The sequence below is a fragment of the Schistocerca serialis genome, chromosome 1, assembly GCF_023864345.2.
Source record: "Schistocerca serialis cubense isolate TAMUIC-IGC-003099 chromosome 1, iqSchSeri2.2, whole genome shotgun sequence".
Classification (NCBI taxonomy): Eukaryota; Metazoa; Arthropoda; class Insecta; order Orthoptera; family Acrididae; genus Schistocerca; species Schistocerca serialis.
Genome location: NC_064638.1, coordinates 1,169,055,248 through 1,169,075,775, shown reverse-complemented (window position 1 = coordinate 1,169,075,775; position 20,528 = coordinate 1,169,055,248).

The window sequence follows — 20,528 nt, the reverse complement described above, 5'->3', positions numbered from 1 at the left end:
CAGGAGGCCCAAAAAAATTTGCTTACCTTTAACGTTCAAGATTGACCAGTAAATTAACACTATAAAATCAAGGCTAAACAACAAATTTCACTCGCAAGTCCTTTCTTTAAGTGAAACGGTACCTGATAAACGCTAAGAGTGGGAAACGAACTGGCTAACGAGAACCGACACTCACTTGAACTTAGACACACATATTGGCCACCTTATGTGGTCTGCGAAGCTCATCACGGTAACCTTTAGAAATGAAAACTCAGATTGCCCGCAGAGGACATATTGACATGGATTAACCGACATCGTAAGCAAATTAAACACTTGCTAAGAATAGCTAATGAACTAAAATTCTGCAAATACATCAATATTATTCGGAAGCAGAGCATACGCTTAGTAAGAGGCATCAAATTAAATCACACACATCCGGCAACGTCTTACTGTACCAAGAGCGATCACAATCAAAGTTAACGAAACGCTCTTAGTAATTAGAGTACTTAATTGGGTGTCTTGATGCTGGGGCGATTTTGCGAAGATGTCAGACCATCACTTCGCAAGACCTTAACAGCGTGTCCCTCCAAGGAAGCGGGCACATCCACAGCTCACTAGGTTGCCGGAGAATGCACAGCGCCAGCCATCTCCCGCCGCCTCCAGTATAAACCACGTGACAACCGCCGCCCGGCCTCAGGCACGCCGTCTTCGCTTCTGCCCGCCAGCCAATCGCAGACCCGCGCGCCGCCGCCTCCCGTTCTCAAAGCATTGTTCTCTTACTTGCGGTCGGCACTGGCTTATATCCCGAGCCGGCCCAAGCCCCAAGACAAACATCTATACTAGGAAATCGATCGTACTCACATCAGAGATATTACTGGCGCCGTTCCCGCCACGGCTCACAGAAGTTCATCAAGGCACTGTTGGTTCAGATTGACCCACTCCTCAACGGCGATTCGGCGTAGATCTCTGAGTGGCTGGTGGGTCAAGTCGTCCATAAACAGCCGTTTTCAGTCTATCCCAGGGATGTTCGATAGGGCTCATGTCAGGAGAACATACTGGCCACTCTAGTCGAGCGACGTCGTTGTCCTGAAGGAAGTCATTCGCAAGATGTGCACGATGGAGGTGCGAATTGTCGTCCATGAAGACGAATGCCTCGCCAATACGCTGCCGATATGGTTGCACTATCGGTCGGAGGATGGAATTTACGTGCCGTACAGCTGTTACGGCGCCTTCCATGACCGCCATCGGCGTACGTCGCTCCCACATAATACCACCTCAAAACAGCAGCGAACCGTCACCTTGATGCACTCGCTGGACAGTGTGTCTAAGGCGTTCAGCCTGACCGGGTTGCCTCCAAACAAGTATCCTAAGATTGTCTGGTTGAGGCCATATGCGACACTCATCGGTGACGAGAACGTGATGCCAATCCTGAGCGGTCCATTCGGCTTGTTGTTGGTCCCATCAGTACTGCACTGCATGGTGTCGTGGTTGCAAAAATGGACCTCGTCATGGACGTCGGGAGTGAAGTTGCGCATCATGCAGCCTATTCCGCACAGTTTGTCGTAACAAGACGTCCTGTGGCTGCACAAAAAGCATTATTCAACATGGTGGCATTGATGTCAGTGTTCCCCTTGGGTGGCCAGAGCGAGGCATGTCGTCGACACTTCCTGTTTCTCTGTATCTCCTCCATGTCCGAATAACATCGCTTTGGTTCGCTCCGAGACGGCTGGAAACTTCTCTTGTTGAGAGCCAGTTCTGGCACAAAGTAACATGTGGACGCTATCGAACTGCGGTATTGACAGTCTAGCCTTGGTTGAACTACAGGCAACACGGGTCGCGTACCTCCTTCCTTGTGGAACTGATCGGCTGTCGGACTCCCTCCGTCTAGTACGCACCGCTCATGCATTGTTGTTTACATCTTCGGGCGGGTTTAGTGACATCTCTGAACAGTCAAAGTGACTGTGCCTGCGATAATATATCCACAGTCAACGTCTATCTTCTCGAGTTCTGGGAACTGGGGTGATGCAAAACTTTTTTTGACGTTTGTGTATCTTGCAGCTACGTATTCCATTTTGCATACTTGAAACTTATGAACACTGTGTAAGAATTGTAAAATAGTCGCAAGTAGAAAAACATGTTGTTCTCATCACGCTTTGCCATTAGGCCATAATGCTCTCTGATGTTACAAACTAAACATAGACGAATTTGTTTGAGAAGCCATCCCTCATAGTTATTCATCTGATCTTATACCCTCAAATGTTTACCTTCCCACTCCTTGTCGAACAATGACCAAGAAAATTCCTTTCGGGATGAAAACGCAGTTCAAATCTGGTTTGATGACATCTTCAACTCAGAACCATCAGGATCCGACAAGCGTGGAATCGGTAAACCAGAGGAACATTGTCAGACTGTTCTAAATACTGCGAAAGAAAATACAGGGTGTCCCAGAAGGTTTGGTCGATATTCAGAGAAATAGCAAGAACGAGACAAAAACTCGGAGTCATGGGCTCTTAAAGTTCATACTTTGAGCTATGAGCACTTGTTCAGTAATCAGCAAGTGCTTATAGTTCATAAGGTACGCATTATAGAGATTGTGGTAACTAGACTTTTTTGCTCTGAATGATCGTTCCGGTAATATCCCTGAACACGAATAATTCTTCATGGGAGTTCCTGTATGGTTGATGATAATTCCTCTTTTAAGCTTTCCATTGAGTTCAATAGACTAATGGAAAACGCTGTGGAAATGTGTACTATACTAATACCCGTGAAAAACAACTTACTACGATAATTTTACAATGAAAATCTATTTAAATAAAAAAGAATTTGCAACACAAGCGTGACTATATCGGCAGAAATTAGTAAGATACTACTCACTTTAGACTTCAAAGCGATCTATTTTTACTTCCTGTCATGTGTAATATGCAAGTAGAACTGAAATGAGGTGTTTCATAATAAAATTGTGCGTTCAGTTAACAATGAGGCAGGTAGTCAGATAGGCAGGTTATGTACGCAGAAGCGAAAAGAGGTGGAGTATCAAAAGATTTCGCCCTTACAGTACTGGGTACTGGAAGTAGCGAGACTATTTTTGAAGAAGTTTATTTCTTAAGGTCTCCTTCCTGATTTTCGATCTAGCTGCTTATGGGTTTGACACAGAGGCTAAAATTCTAACCTCCAATAAGACTAGAAGCATGAGCCAAAGCAGTCTTCACCTTACAGACGGCCATGTTACCTCAGAGCTAGTGAAGAGCTGTCATATCTCCCTTAGTGTTCCAGTTGTGACTAGCACAGGTACACTGCAATGTAAAAGACGAGATTTGTTGCAATTTTCAAATGGAGCAACTTTACTGGGCTCAGAATCAAGATTTTATAACATTATGTTACAACTTAAGTTGAAATCACACTATTTTTCTATGGAAATATCACAAAATATCAAGTGAATTTGGCAGGCTGATTCTGTGCTAACCAGGATGTAACAGTTCGCTCACACACAGTGGGTATACCCATACAGTGTTGTTGACGGGGGATTCAGTTATACTGCTAGGAGGAGGAATTCAAGCCGATGAATTCTTGTAGTGGGGTGGGAAGTGAGTACACCCCCTGCCTCAGACGCCGCTGTTGAATGCCAGACTACCCAACGTACAGTACATGTCAATGAGTCTTACTCGATTTCTGTACCTAGGTTTAGGGACTAGAGCGTTTATCATAACAATATGTAGATGCGCCAACCACAAAACAAACATCATAAGTCAATAACTGTCACAGTTGTGTGTTTTTCTGTCTTAAGTGCCCGAAAACTGGAAAAGTCATTCACCAAATGATGATCATATCTTTGGATACACTGTAAACATTCAGTAGGCTAGACATATTTTGATCATTATACACTTTAGAAATACTTTTGTCAGGAACGCTATCATTTGCACTATCCCCAAAATGTAGGAACACAAATGAACAGATAACACAGCACTGGCTGCAAAACGTGAAAATTCAGAGAGAGACTTGTAAGGTAAGAATAACATAATGTTCCATATCAAAAAAGTTTACTGATTCGAAACCACTTGCAGTGACCGAGAGAGAGGGGCGAAAAAGAAGTGCAGGAAGTCGAAGTAGGTAACATGAAGGAGCACTTGGACCAGGGAACTTAGAAAGTTGACAATATTATGGAGAGGAAATCATCTTTATGCAAACCTATCATTAAGTCTATAAATACTGAAAACATGGCAAAAAAATCTAATCGTAATGATTACAGTATACCACTTTCGATGCTTGGTCAATAAAAGCGTAAATTTCCTATATTAAAGAGCTTTCCAATTTCTAATGACCTGAAAATAGAGAGAACCAAGTTGAGTGTGGTGCTAATTGTCCATGCAGCACTTAAGTTAGTGCAGAGCGTTATTGATTTAGTCCCAGATGGTTTCATACGAACGACGCCTCTAGGCTACCACGATATTCACGTGGTAGTTACCGGGGCGTAATGCCACGGCTGTGGTAGGTGGATCCCTCTCATGAACCGATGGGACCAGGATTGTGTCAGGGCGTGGCAACCCTGCCCTATACCAACACTTGTCCTTCCTCACGTGCATATCCTGAGGGTAACGTGCACTAACACCCTTATCCATCCAAATCTCTAGTGACTCCTATAAAACTCTTCACCTCTTCTCAACCCACATGAGCCCAATATGAGAAGTGGTTGGAATCTTCCCTGAACGAAAATGTCGAACTTCAGATCAAGCACACTACAGGCAAGTAAAGCTGGAGACTCGTATTTCGTGTCGAAATGTCAGTCTTCCCCAGGGACTCTGGGGGAGAGGATGGGGTTGGGAGAAAAAACTTGACTAATCAGATTAAACTAACGAACACAAAGGAAGCTCAGATGTTTGGAACACGAACTGCATAACATCAAATGACATGCTCGGAATCAGGGAGAAAAGGCTCAGAGGCGTAGCAACAACTGTCCTCAAATCTCCTATTACAGAACAACTCAGACATAAATTCGCGTATAAGATGGGTAGCTCTGCTAATTCACAACGGGAGGTAATACCTTGCAACCAAGAAGATGTGTATTTCAGACAGTGCTCTATGTGATCCCTGAGTTGAATGCGAAGATTAGCTTTCAAATCTAAAACAGTTCTGTGAAGACCCGACACCAACCAAATTCAGTCTAACACACTTCCCATAGTACTAGGTGATACTAGCACACAGATATGAGTGAAGTCCACAGAAAACCATTCCCTGTATTGGACATTCAACGCGAAACCAGAGAGGACAAGTGAATTTTCTTAACAACCAACAGAAATGGAAATGACAAAACTCTCTGCAGAAATTACCAGCAATATTCGAACAGCAGTGCGGAGTAAGTGCACACCAAATCTGAAAAATCAGATGTAGCCTAGGAACAGTACGCATTGTAAAAGAAAGGCGAAACACTGACAGAGACGCACTCTAATTCAGACCTAAAAAAAAGTGAATAAGGCGAGTAGAAAAGATCAGGGAGCGCAAAACACGGAACTGATCGAGGAGGCCATTAAAATAAATGTGAACTTAAGGTCAACAAAACGGCAAGTTTAAAATCTACAACATTCTGAACGACCGAGTAGTAGCTATTAGTGAACGAGCAACAATTATAAAAACTGTTGAAGACATGACATGGGTGCCCCATACCAAACTGTTAACAAAGGTACGAGAACAGGGAATAGATTCCGAGATGTGAGTACCTCCAAGACTTCTTATTGTATCCAATACGTTGTCCTTGACGGTGAATGTTCGTCAGAGTTTCGTCAGTAGCGCCCCAGGGACGTGTGATATGACAGCTATTATTTTCTGTCTACATAAATGATCTGGTAGACAGAGTGGGCGGCAAAGTGCCGTTGTTTGCTGATGGTGCAGCGCTGTACGGTAAGGCGTCTTCGAGTGAGTGTAAGACGACACAAGATGAGTTTAAAAAGTTGCCAGTTGGTGTGATAAACTGCAGCTTGCTCTAAATGTAGAAAAATATAAGTTAACGCAGATAATAAGGAAAAGCAATCCCGTATTGTTGGAATACTGCATTAGTAGCATCGTTTAAATATCTGGGCGTAACGTTGCAAAGCGATATGTGATCCATGTAACTATTACAGCATGTGAGTGTGCCAAATTTGTCACCAATACGAATAGTACATTCAGTTCCCCGCATCTCTTATCTAGACAGTTCACTTGTATGAGAAATCAATTAATTAGTAAAAGAAACCCACCTCCATGCTGTATAGTCAAAATATCATTGTGGTATATTTTTAATCAGAACAGAATCAAATAGCGGTCTACATGGACGAATCTGAGAAAGGACGCAAAATTGGCTATTCTGTGACTCTGTTCATGAGCGACGAAGGCATCTATGACACTGACACTTGAGCATATTATAGATGCATTCGAGTTACGAAATTCCATTTTTTAACAAGATATCTCCCAGCAAAATTATTCAGTCTTTTAGTTTATTCATTTGGTGCATGACGTCCATTTGTAGGTAAACAATACTACTGAAGAGAGGGTGATACTAGCAGGTATAACTTTCATGTTCATTTAGCAGCTGTAACTTTTACGTGCAAGAGCGTGAATGTATGTGTTTGTGAAAGAGTGGATGGTGGTCAGTGGATGGGCCTTTAGGGTGGTTTAATGTCTCAGTTTAAGATATTTTAACTTGATTCGTTTCCAGATGTTTCAGTAAGGGCATAACTACAATACACTCGGATACAACACCTAACCATTTCTCAGGTAGTGAAAATGTGTTAAATATTTCATTTAAGTCACATGTATTCTCTTCACAACTAGAAATCCTCCTAATTGTCAGGGAAAACATTACCACAGGCGTCAATAATAATTATTTACACTTTCAGACATTCCAGGTTTCCATTTTCTACATCAAAATGATTACTCTGTGATTCATAGTTCAATGTTAGTAGGGCATTCATAGAACCATTTTCAATTTCTCTACTGTTCTGAGGAAAATAAATATCTTAATTTTGAGTGTGAGCCCTGATTTCTCTTACTTTATCATGAAGGTCATTTCTCCCTAACTAGGTGGAAACCAACAAAATATTCCGAATTCGGAGGACAACGTTGGTGCATAATTCTGTGAATAGATCTCGCCGTAACTAGAAACGTCTTTGTGGTGATAATTGCTTCCAAATTCACTTCAGGGGTGGCAGCGGTATCTCATTTCACTACACACACTCATCTCAGTGTTAATCAGTTGTAACATCGGAATACTAAAGGAGAGAAACGATAAAGTGGAATCACCTGTATGAATGTAAAAATTTATTGGAGTGAGATGGCTGAAAGCCACATCGTGATACGCAGGAACAATCACGAGATACCTGAATTTTAACGGAGTCTGAAGAACTGAATTCCTGAGAGACAGCGGCGGGAGCAGACAACCATTGTCACAGAGAAGGACACAGGTGCTATCAAAACTGCAGGTTAGCATGACGAGAATCCAGTCCACAGCTTCTAGAAGATCAAAGACTCGAGTAAAAATACTAACAGCAAACAAAATAAAAAGTACTGCATGATTTTCAGGGAAGGGCAATCCTCATCTACGACCTGATGGAAGGGACCAGCACAGTGCGAAAGGGTAAAGGAAACACAGTCCATGATAAAGATATGGACTGTCATGGTTAAGAGGTATGAGAAATATGTCGTATAGCAGTCGGATATTGGCTCCACCGCTGCCACCGATTTAAGCCAGTACATTATCAGAAGAATGAATAGTCCCAAAGTGGATGGACTGGCGTCGGTCTTCTGACTGGTTTCATGCAGCCCGCCACGAATTCCCCTCCTGTGCTCTGTGCTAATCTCTTCATTCTTCGTCGCAGAGTAGCACTTGCAACCTACGTCCTCAATTATTCGTAGGATGTATTCCAATCTCTGTCTTCCTCTACAGTTTTTGCCCTCTACAGCTCCCTCTAGTACCATGGCAGTCATTCCCTCATGTCTTAACAGTTGTGCTATCACCCTGTCCCTTTTCCTTATCACTGTTTTACACGTGTCCCTTTCCTCTCCGATTCTGCGCAGAACCTCTTTATTCCTTACCTTATCAGTCCACCTAATTTTCAACATTCGTCTCTAGCACCACATCTCAAATGCTTCGGTTCTCTTCTGTTCCGGTTTTCCCACAGTCCATGTTTCACTACCATACAATGCTGTACTCCAGACGTACATTCTCAGAAATTTCTTCCTCAAATTAAGGCGGCTGTTTGATATTAGTAGACTTCTCTTGGCCAGGGATGGCCTTTTTGCCGTTGCTAGTCTACTTTTGATCTCCTCCTTGCTCCGTCCGTCATTGGTTATTTTACTGCCTAGGTAGTAGAATTCCTTAAATTCATCTACTTCGTTACCATCCATCCTGATGTTAAGTTTCTCGCTGTTCTCATTTCTACTACTTCTCATTACCTTCGTCTTTCTTCGATTTACTCTCAATTCGTACTCTGTGTTCATTAGACTGTTCATTCCGTTCAGCAGATCATGTAATTCTCCTTCACTTTCACTCAAGATAGCAATGTCATCAGCGAATCATATCATTGATATCCTTTCACCTTGAATTTTAATTCCACTACTGAACGTTTCTTTTATTTCCATAATTGCTTCCTCGATGTACAGATTGAAGAGTACGAGCGAAAGGCTACATCCTTGTCTTACACCCTTTTTAATACGAGCACTTCGTTCTTGGCCGTAGACTCTTATTATTCCCTCTTGGCTGTTGTACATATTGTGTATGGCCGTCCCTCCCTATAGCGTACCCCTACTGGGTAGCTGTGGTGAACCACTACTGTTCAGAGAGAATGTGGCTGGTGTTGGAGCATCTTGGATGTGGGGCGAACATCATTATCCACCTCTGTCGCCTAATCGGATTTCTTTTTTATTTCTTCTTCTGCTCATGCTAAGCTAAGAACATGTAATCAAGAACAGTCGCATAGGAAGAGAATTTGATTGGTGTTGATAAAGTATGTTTTGTTTCGTGACAATCTACACAGGCAGACGATGGTAATGAGCAATGCTTATGCCGTGCAAGAGATCACCAGTCCAACTCCTGTAAATAGGATGCTGTGACTACTCCAGAGTCCGCTGTCTTAGTGCTGTAATTCTATCGCTGATGATTACTCCTTGGTCACGACGCTATTTTTGCGTCTTGGAGAATATCTAGTTATGAAATACCAGCAGATTGTAAGCTAGCCCGGCGTTGTGCTTTTGAACTGTGTGGCAGACAGTATAAATCGGTTTACAATCGTAAATTCAGATGTAACTTTTTCTCTGATATCGATAGTGTGTCGAGAGGAAGTAGTTACGTGAATCCTGATAAAAACACTTTTAACTTCGTGCAATTGATGTAATACCTGTATACCTACAAAACTGGAAAACATTCTGCCTAAAAAACGCACTCGATTAACTTAAAAAAAATCGCTCATGATAGTAATCAATTCTAAATTATGTTTCAAATAAGTTTAACTTATGCACCTTTTTCATCAGCTGTGAAGCAAGTATTTCAGACAGTAACATTTACACAGTTTGGCACTGAATTTCTGCACATTTAATACACAGAAATAAATCACTAGTTTGTTTGAAACAGGATACTCTGTTTTCTGAGCACTGAGGAGGGGATCCTGCAGAGGTTCATGATTAGGAAAAAGTTACGGTTCTAAACACAGGTTTATAGCACTTGGATTGCTATTAAAACACTCACACAAATCAATTGGTCCATGCTCTAATATATATTGTAAGGTGTCAGGCAAATCCAACACCTTCCATGAAAACCCTGACATGATAAGCAAATCCAGTAGTATGTCACATAGCTCCGAATAAATCGTGACATTAAATTAACCAAAGTAATACGAGTAACGAGTGAGCAAATGGAATATCACAGACTAACACAAGAATGCCTAAATGCATGTCATACCTTCCCACCGTGAGACAGACGCAGTTCCGAGGGGAGAAACGAGAACAGAAGCCGAGAGCAGAACCGTGTTAAGCTGAAGGCCATACGATAAGGGACGGACACCCACGTCGCCAGCTAACCGCTAGGACCACCCCAGCCGCAAGTTTTAGCGTGAGACTTTTTCGCGTCTCTGTTATGTCAGGACCACCCCCCCAACCCATGTTAAAAGATAGAGCCCTCCAGAAGAACAGTATAGATCTTACGATAACACTAAAAGGACCACACCAGCTGCAAGTTTTAGCGTGAGACTTTTTCGCGTCTGTTACGTTGCAAACTTTAAAATCATTGCCCCAGCACGAAAAGTATAACGTTTCTCATTGGATAGACAGAATTTTTGTAGGCGGAGCTTAAGGTTAACATTGAGACCCTGATTGGTCAGATGAAAACACAGCCAGATAGTTTTTTTAAACCAACTTCGGTAAATTGTAGTAAGGAGAAGTTAGGAGAGAGTGGCTTCTGAGATGGCGAGGTGAGCGGAGCTGTGCTGGCCACCGCCCCCTGACGAACACCGACAAGGTAATGAACGCACGCGATGCCGCATAACAGCGCATAAAGCTTCACTCAGAACTGCAGAAGTCTCATCTGTTACACCCCCTTTTTGCGTAATACTAGTGTCAATCGTCAATTAAAGCTCATGGTGTTCACATTTGCCACTTGAAGTAAAAATCTGAAACGCGATGATTTTTCTGTTATATAGTTAATGAGAAGCCACATCAGCCACTGTAATTTACGACAAGTTAGATAAGTAATTAAAGATAATTGAGGGTCACTGTAGACCATTTTGATAGTTTTCTCTTTTGTGAAACTTAATTCAAACCTAGATTATAGATGTGATATGGCATACGTCATCCTTCGATCCATTGAAGAACTTGGGAAACCCATTCAGGGAATATTCGTTCACATTTTTGTTGAACACACTTAGTTTTTACCATCCTGCATTAAAAAATTTCCTTTTATCAATAGTGCAATTTATAAACAATGTTTTGTGAGTATAATAAAATTTCCAATGGTTAACTTAACTGCTTTTTCGACGTTATTTTACCAGCTAACTAAAAATAGGAAAGCCTTGAACCCCTTCCACTAAATTTAGTTAGTATTAAGATTCTTTTACAGGAAGTGCAGTGGAGCTGACGCTGAAATCATTAAGTATTTGGTTATATCATCGCTAGTCTCACTGAACTCTACATGTCATGTGTGGTCTGACGTCTCCTTACCAGCAACAGGTCCCAGGTTCAAACTAGTCAATTCCCTAAAAAACACGCTCAGAGCGTCGTTGCGCGAAAGTGGTAGGGAGACGCGAAATACAACAAACAGAAACCACGCAGAATGTTAGAATATCTGTATGCTTGAAGTTGGTGGAGCAGTGGCGAATTAGTGGTGGCAAGAGACGTAGCGGCTAACTGTACTCACGGTTCTTGATGTTTTAATGCTCTTTATAGTTTTTTCTTGGCGACGGATTTTTATCGTGTTAGAGCCATTCCTTATTGCCATGAGTAGCATGCAGCAGCCAAATCCACATTCCAAATCCCTCCCTTGGCACCCTCGATGTATACCGTATAACGGCTAGCCACTGACTGTGTGCCGTTGCCACCAAGGAGCCGACCAGTTCGACCGCCAAAACCACCTTTTACATCGCGCCAGGCCACTTATGTTGCGGAGGGACTTCCATACGTCTTTCATGTTATACAATACAAGTGTCCTAAGCAGCTTCCAATACACAGTGTTTTCTCTATAAATATACATATATTATAAAATTTCATTATTTTAAACTTAATTCAGCTTTTTCTTCAAATTTCCTGTTACAAGTCAATGACCTTAACTAACAAAGAACAAACACTTCATAATCACAGATACACAGTTACATAGTGTAAACGTACTTCTAATCGATATGTGTTACAAACTGACCCTGTCAATCTGTTTTTACATTGACCTTACCGATTAATTACCCTTATTTATTTCTGTTACCACATTCGAATTTATTTTACACGTTTCTCTTGTTAATTTCGCCTTGAGATCACCATATTGGAATTAGTGGCAACAGTAAAACATTTTCCCCATCTCACTTCACCTCTGGAGACAATTGCTCTGCTACTTTGTCCGTTATTTCTTGAGTGTCATCAGTACCTGCATGCACCAAACTGCTTGGATTAATTGCCAGTTGTTTAACCTTCACTGGTTCTACCGATACAATACTCAGTTTTTGTAACCCCGTTTCATCTTCGTATTTCACTTGCCTCGAGTACAAATCAGAAATGAAAACTTGTGTAGTGTTTAGCTCCCTCTCAATTCTGTCCACGTCAATTACACTTCCTGATTCTCCTGGTGAAGTGGTCTTTATCAGCATTGGCCACTCTCTTCTGTAGTACTTCAGGTGCGCTCTGCAGCTGATAAAGAACTTGAGAGCTCGGCTTTGGAAGCATCAGGCATCGCGTCATTTGCTGCGGCTGCAGCTGTCTCCACTGCTGCAGTGGATGGCCGCACTGTTGTTCAACTCTGGACGCCACGTCGCCCTTGGACGGTCAGCTGGGACCTCTTGTTGCCGAGTGTTTTAATACATCCAACTGGGCGACGTTATCAGCGTCAACTAAAGTGCCCAACTCGCTGCCACTCTCTCACTTCCATGTTGCCAGAAGGCTGCTTTTCTACCACCAGCTGATGCTGTACATTGTTGTGCTTACAATCCCGAAATATACTCTTTGATACTATTTGACAAAATAAATATTCAATTATTAATTATGCTGCATTATTCATGCCATTTGCCGGCACCACAGTGCATCATTTTTTCGTTACTTCCTCTCATATTCAACTTTGATTCTATTGTAGCCTTCTTTGTTCTAGTAGAAACAAACACATTGATTTACATTGGGAAACCACCGCATGTGTGACTCGCAGACCTACCTGTTCGTTCCACACATCCTCAACATGTTAAGCTTACCTGACCTTATCCAAGGTGCAGTTGCTAGTATGCTGCGCTCCAAAAGATGAACTCCGGTATTTACTTATTCTGTGACAACAATACACTGGTAGAGATTGGTACAACTTTAAATAAGTAGCACACAAATGTGCTAATATTTTAATGCACTGACGGAAAAAAGTCGCAACACCAAAAAATACGAGCGTGAGTCAAATGAAAACCTTAAATTTGTAATAACAAATCGAAATCGTTATCCTGTAAGTTGGTAAGCGTGCTGCAAACAGCGTGCAGAATGGCCTGTAGGTGGCAGCATAGTGCAGATGCACACATACCGTCGCAGTATCAGTATAAAGATGGCCGCCCACTTGCGACTTGCACCAGGGAAGAACAGCGATCTCTTATTCGGTTTTTGCGTAGTGAAGGTGTGAAACCTATTGAAATTCATCGACGAATGAAGGTTCAGTAGGGTGATGCATGTTTGTCACAGCAGCAAGTCTGCGAGTGGAGTAGGAAGTTCGCAAATGGTGTGACTTCAGTTGAAGATGCTCCCCGTCCAGGTCAGGCACAACGGGTTGTGACTCCACAGAACATTGCAGCAGTTGAAGCCATAGTGAAGGAAAACCGCCGAGTTACACTGAATGACATTGCAGCATGTTTACAGATTAGTCGTGGGTCAGCACACCACATTGTGCATGATGTGCTTCAGTTTCACAAAGTGTCTGCAAGATGAGTGCCACGGCAGCTGACTCCTGAAATGAGAGAACGACAGGTTGATGCTTGTGAAGAACTTCTTCGGCCCTTTGAACGAGAAGGTGATGACTTCCTTGCAAGAATCATTACTGGGGACGAAACTTGGGTTCACTTCCACCAACCGGAAATGAAGAGAGCGAGCAAGGAATGGCCCCATTCCTCATCACCAAAACCAAAGAAGTTTCGAACAGAACCATCAGCAGGGAAGGTTATGCTGAGTCTCTTTTGGTACGAAAAAGGCGTAGTTTTGGAGCATTACGTGCCTAGAAGGACCACTGTCACGAGTGCATCATACACAGATCTCCTAAAAAATAATCTGCGGCCTGCAATCAAATCAAAGCGACTTGGATTGCTGTCAGCAGGTGTCCGTTTGCAACATGACAATGCAAGGCCCCACACGGCCCGTACAACAGTTGACACAATCACAGACCTGCATTTTGAGTGTCTTCCTCGCCCACCATACTCACCAGACCTTACCCCAAGTGATTTCCATGTGTTTGGACCACTCAAAGACGCAATGGGAGGAAAGAAGTTCCGTTCTGACGAAGAGGTACGCCACGCGGTGCATGAGTGGTTGTGCGGACTACCAAAAGAATTTTTTTCTAAAGGAATTTATGCACTTTGTAAGCGCTGGAGGACTTGCATTGAGCGAGGGGGAGATTATGTTGAAAAGTGATACAGCTTTGTACCACTTCTGAACAATAAATAATATTTTAAAAAATATTTAAGTTTTTCATTTGACTCATCCTCGTAATTATTGTAGAGTAATGAAATTTCGGGAATACAGTTCTCTAGCTAACATATTTAAGTGATTAACATTGCAAGATCGCAGGTGAACGTAAGCGCTAGATAAGCCATTGCAGTTCTGAAATGCTAGTACATTAATAACCGGTGTAGCCGCCAGACTATTGAAAGCAAGCGTATAAAAGAGCATGCATTGTATTCTACATGTGCCAGATATCAGTTTGTGGGATGAAGTTCCACGCCTGTTGCACCTGATCAATCAATATAGGGGCGGTTAATGCTGTTTGTGGATGGCGCTGAATTTGTGGTACAACGCCGTCCCAACTGTGCTTACTTAGAGACAGATATGTCGATCGAGCAGGCCAAGGCAACATGTCGACACTCAGTAGAGCATATTGGGTTACAACAGCGGAACGCGGGCGAGCGTTATGCTGTTGGGAAACGCTCCCTGTAATACTGTCCATGAATGGCAGCACAACAGAACGATTAATCAGACTGTCGTACTATTTTGCAATCACGGTGCATAGGATAACCACGAAAGTGCTCCTGCTGTCACACGAAATCGCGTCCCAGACCATAGCTCCAGGTGTAGGTCCAGTGTGTCTAGCACATGGACAAGTTATTTGTAGGCCCTCAACTGGCCTCCTTGTAACCATATACAGTCATCACTGCCACCATTACAGGGCATCTGGCTCGGAACTGACCTTGGAGTAACAGATCCGTAACAGTGCATTGCATGGCTGTGGTGCTTAAATTTCTGCTGCAGGTGCAGTGCTACGCGCCAGAACCACACGCCGAACACGATGGTCTTCCCTCTCCGTAGTGCCACGTGGCCGTCCGGAGCCCGGTCTTCTAGCGACCGTACATTCTCCTGACCGCGTCTACCAGCATTCGTATACAGTGTCTACATTCCTGCCAGGTCCTTCTGTATTATCGCCGTAGGAACACCCAGCTTCAGGTAGCCCTGTAACGCGACCTCTTTCAAACTCAGTGAGGTGTTGATAGTGGCGTCTTTGTTGCCTTAAAGGCATTCTTGACTAACACCAACTCACCACGTCCAACCTCAAAGGTAACTAACCCTCACGACCGTTACGTCGTGCTTTTAAAGCAAACCTGATGTGCATCCTCATAGTGGCGCCACTAGCTCCACTGTTATGAAACTTATGCGAAATTTGAAATCCTATTTTAGATGTAAAAAGACACCTTCCGACTTTCATTTATGTCGCACGACTCCTCCCCGGTGTTGCAGTTTTTTTCTGTCAGTGCGTTGTTGAGGCAAAATGGGAGGAGGAGGAGGAGATTACTGTTTAACGTCCCGTCGACAACGAGGTCATTAGAGACGGAGCACAAGCCCGGATTAGGGAAGGATGGGGAAGGAAATCGGCCGTGCCCTTTCTAAGGAAACCATCCCGGCATTTGCCTGAAGCGATTTAGGTAAATCACGGAAAACCTAAATCAGGATGGCCGGACCCGGGATGGAACCGTCGTCCTCCCGAATGCGAGTCCAGTGTGCTAACCACTGCGCCACCTCGCTCGGTGGGCAAAATGGGCTCCAGTTTTTTTGGTGTACAGGCATTACATCAATTGCACGAAGTTGAAAAATGTTTTTATCAGGATTCAAGTAATTTCTTCCTCTCGACGCACTATCGATATCAGAGAAAAAAGTTACATCTGAATTTACAATTGTAAACCTATTTATGCTGTCTGCCACATAGTTCAAAACCACAGTGCCTGGCTAACTTACAATCTGCTGATAATTCATAACTATGTATTCTCCAAGACGCAAAAATGACTTAACCATACCGTCATGACCAAGGAGTGATCATCAACGATAGAATTACGACACTAAGGCAGCGAACTCTGGAGTAGTCACAGCATCCTATTTATTGACAAGTGTTGGACTGGTGATTTCTTGCACGGCATAAGCATTGCTTATTAACATCGTCTGTCTGTTTAGATTGTCACAAAACAAAACACATACTTTGTCAACACGAATCAAATTCTCTTCCTATGAGACTGTACTTGAATACGTGTTGTTAACTTAGCAAAAAAAAAAGAAGAAAACTGATTAGGCCACAGAGGTGGAGATGACGTTCACCCCACATCCAAGATGTTCCAACACCAGCCACATTCTCTCTGAACAGTAACGATTCACCACAGCTACCTAGTAGGGGTAAGCTGTAGGGAGAGACGGGTCATATACAATATGTACAACGGCGAAGAAGGAAGAATAAGAGTGGACGACCAAGAACGAAGTGGTGCTCTTATTAGAAAGGGTGTATACCCTTTCATCCCTACTGTTCAATCTGTACATAGGGGAAGCAGTTATGGAAATAAAAGAAAGGTTCAGGAGAGGAATTAAAATTCAAGGTGAAAGGATATCAATGATACTATTCGCTGATGACATTGCTATCTTGAGTGAAAGTGAAGAAGAGTTACATGATCTGCAGAATGGAATGAACAGTGTAATGAGTAGAGAGTATGAATTGAGTGTAAATCGAAAGAGGACGTAGGTAATGAGAAGTATAAGAAATGAGAACAACGTGAAACTTAACATCAGGATTGATGGGCACGAAGTAGACGAAGTTAAGGAATTCTGTTCCCTAGGCAGTAAAATAACTAATGACGGACGGAGCAAGGAGGACATCAAAAGCAGATTAGCAATTGCAAAAAGGGTATTTCTGGCCAAGAGAAGTCTACTAGTATCAAACAGCGCCCTTAATTTAAGGAAGAAATTTCTGAGAATGTGCATCTGGAGTACAGCACTGTATGGTAGTGAAACATGGACAGTGGGAAAACCGGAACAGAAGAGATTCGAAGCATTTGAGATGTGGTGCTACAGACGAATGTTGAAATTTAGGTGGACTTGGAAGGTAAGGAATGACGAAGTTCTGGGCAGAATCGGAGAGGAAAGGAACACGTGTAAAACACTGATAATGAGAAGGGACAGGATGATAGGACATCTGCTAAGACGTAAGGGAATGACTTCCATGGTCCTTTTCCTGGTTAGGCATACGATTGGTAAGTACATATACGAAGTGGCTGTCGAAAAAATAAATAGCTAGTCCAACATTAGTCCAGCGACGGTGTAGAAGAATCTTAATCTATATCACTGCAGTCGTTATCAGTCGTAGATAATACGCTGATGTAGACATCTACATCGATATTGAAGACTATCGATGTGCATGTCTGTTCCGAGCAAGATGAAGATAAATTTCTGTGGTGCAGTGGACCCAAGGATGGTCTGATCCTAGATCGAAATCGATCATCTTTAACAACATGGTGATTTCTAAATGCAATTTTTAACCTACATTAAAGCTGTACACCACCACCACCACCATCACCACCACCACCACCACCACCACCACCACCACCACCTCCACCTCCTACACAAAAAATATTTCTGACGCTGCTTAGCACAACGAGACTCGTGGTTAATGTGTATATTAACTGTGTACAAGCAGAGCGCTTCATAAAGAAGTGTATTGCGTTGAAAGTGCTTCCAGTGTTTGCTAAAGTGACAATTAAGGTTAGGAACGAAGCATCAAAAAACCTCAAGACATAGTGCGAACAGAATGGCTTGAAGATGAATGAAAAGCAAAAAGAGGCTACCCTCTCTCATCAGATATACACTGCGTGCCTTATTCTAGGTAAGAATTGTGTTGTAGCCGTGGTCACTGATTCTGTAGATGCGTTCAAAAAACAATAACCAAAGACAAGAACGATAAAGTTCATAAAGTGTTAGAGGTATTCAGTCTTTGAACACAAATGTTGACCTGATTTTAGGTTGTAAATGTAACAAACATAAAAGTCACTACTGGTGAAATGAAGCTGCTTAGTAAAGGCTTACATTTTAATGTTGCACACAACGTAAAATAACTAGAAGTTCTTACGAAACTAGCAGCAGACTCCAGGACAGGTTCAAAAACAAAGAAAATCAGGATAGCATGTAAAGTAGCCAACATTATCAAAGAACATGCAGCAGGTGATAAAAGATGAAGGGCCAAGGAAGAGACTGGTCTGTAATTATAACAACCAATAGGAAATTAGATAGTGAGATATCCTTAGTACTCAAGTCAGACAAAGGCAATTCTGTTGTTGTCCATACTAAAGTTGAGTATGTAGAGAATACAGAGAAGGTTTTTAAAGATAATCAAATATTTCAGTTATCTAAGATTCGCAAGACAAAATTAAAGATGCAGTTAACAAATCTTGTTCCTTATTTACTGATTTTCAAAAGAAAAAGTGTGTAGTCATGAAACCAAGTACTTCTAAGCTTTTAATTCAGCCAAGAATACATAAAATTGCACTTCCCATTAGACCAGTTGCTCATTACATTAACTGCCCAAGTTACCATTTAAGTCAAGAACTGAATAATATTATAACAGAAAACTACAAACATCCATACACCAAAAAAATGCAATGTAACTTGTACTGTAAGCGCAGGCTTTCATAACCATTGTCACAGCAATAAAATTCCTCTGGGTGTGTGACTGCATTGTCAATGTGTAAAATTCTCCAAAGATTAAGGGCACTATTGCAAATGGTCTCGTCAGGGTCTTTTTGTTAACCACTGAATAAAATGTTTTGGTTCTTATATACTGGTGGAAGAGATTCTTATCGTAAGCTGATGGGAAGGTGAGGCTGAGGCGTCCTTTATTGATGTTTGCATTATTTATTATTAGTTGTGGAAATAGATGTTTGATTAGTGTTTGCTTAATTGCTTCTGAATGAGAAACCAGCTGCAGTTGTGATGTAGTGCTGTTTACTTGCTGCCTAATGCTGGCTGAGATGTGCCAGTAATCTGTGTACCTGCAACTGCAGTAGTCTTCCAGGCGCACCTGCACCTGTGTGTGTGTGTGTGTGTGTGTGTGTGTGTGTGTGTGTGTGTGTGTGTGTGTGTGTTTTTGTTTTGCTTCGCGTGAACTGCCATTCCGCAGTGCTGCTACTGCTGGCAGCCAGGACACTGGAAGTCTGTACCTGAACCCTCTATTCATGTTTCCTGGTTGCCATCACATTTCTATCACCTCTCCAAACATTCCTCCTGAATGCAAGATTCTGTTTCGCCAGTATGTGGGCTTCTCGGAATTCTATCTGTTTGACACACTCATGCTTGTGTTCTGCCACAGCTGACTTGGTGTGTTGTCTCAGTCGGATACATACGAGGGCAGTTCAATAAATAATGCAACACATTTCTTTTCTGAAACAGGGGTTGTTTTATTCAGCATTGAAATACACCAGTTTATTCCCCAATCTTTTAGCTACACAACACTATTTTTCAACGTAATCTTCATTCAATGCTACGGCCTTACGCCACCTTGAAATGAGGGCCTGTATGCCTGCACGGTACCATTCCACTGGTCGATGTCGGAGCCAACGTCGTACTGCATCAATAACTTCTTCATCATCCGCGTAGTGCCTCCCACGGAATGCGTCCTTCATTGGGCCAAACATATGGAAATCCGACGGTGTGAGATCGGGGCTGTAGGGTGCATGAGGAAGAACAGTCCACTAAAGTTTTGTGAGCTCCTCTCGGGTGCGAAGACTTGTGTGAGGTCTTGCGTTGTCATGAAGAAGGAGAAGTTCGTTCAGATTTTTGTGCCTACGAACACGCTGAAGTCGTTTCTTCAATTTCTGAAGAGTAGCACAATACACTTCAGAATTGATCGTTTGACCATGGGGAAGGACATCGAACAGAATAACCCCCTCAGCGTCCCAGAAGACTGTAACCATGATTTTACCGGCTGAGGGTATGGCTTTAAACTTTTTCTTGGTAGGGGAGTCGGTGTGGCGCCACTCCATTGATTGCCGTTTTGTTTCAGGTTCGAAGTGATGAACCCATGTTTCATCGCCTGTAACAATCTTTGACAAGAAATTGTCACCCTCAGCCACATGACGAGCAAGCAATTCCGCACAGATGGTTCTCCTTTGCTCTTTATGGTGTTCGGTTAGACAACGAGGGACCCAGCGGGAACAAACCTTTGAATATCCCAACTGGTGAACAATTGTGACAGCACTACCAACAGAGATGTCAAGTTGAGCACTGAGTTGTTTGATGGTGATCCGTCGATCATCTCGAACGAGTGTGTTCGCACGCTCCGCCATTGCAGGAGTCACAGCTGTGCACGGCCGGCCCACACGCGGGAGATCAGACAGTCTTGCTTGACCTTGCGGCGATGA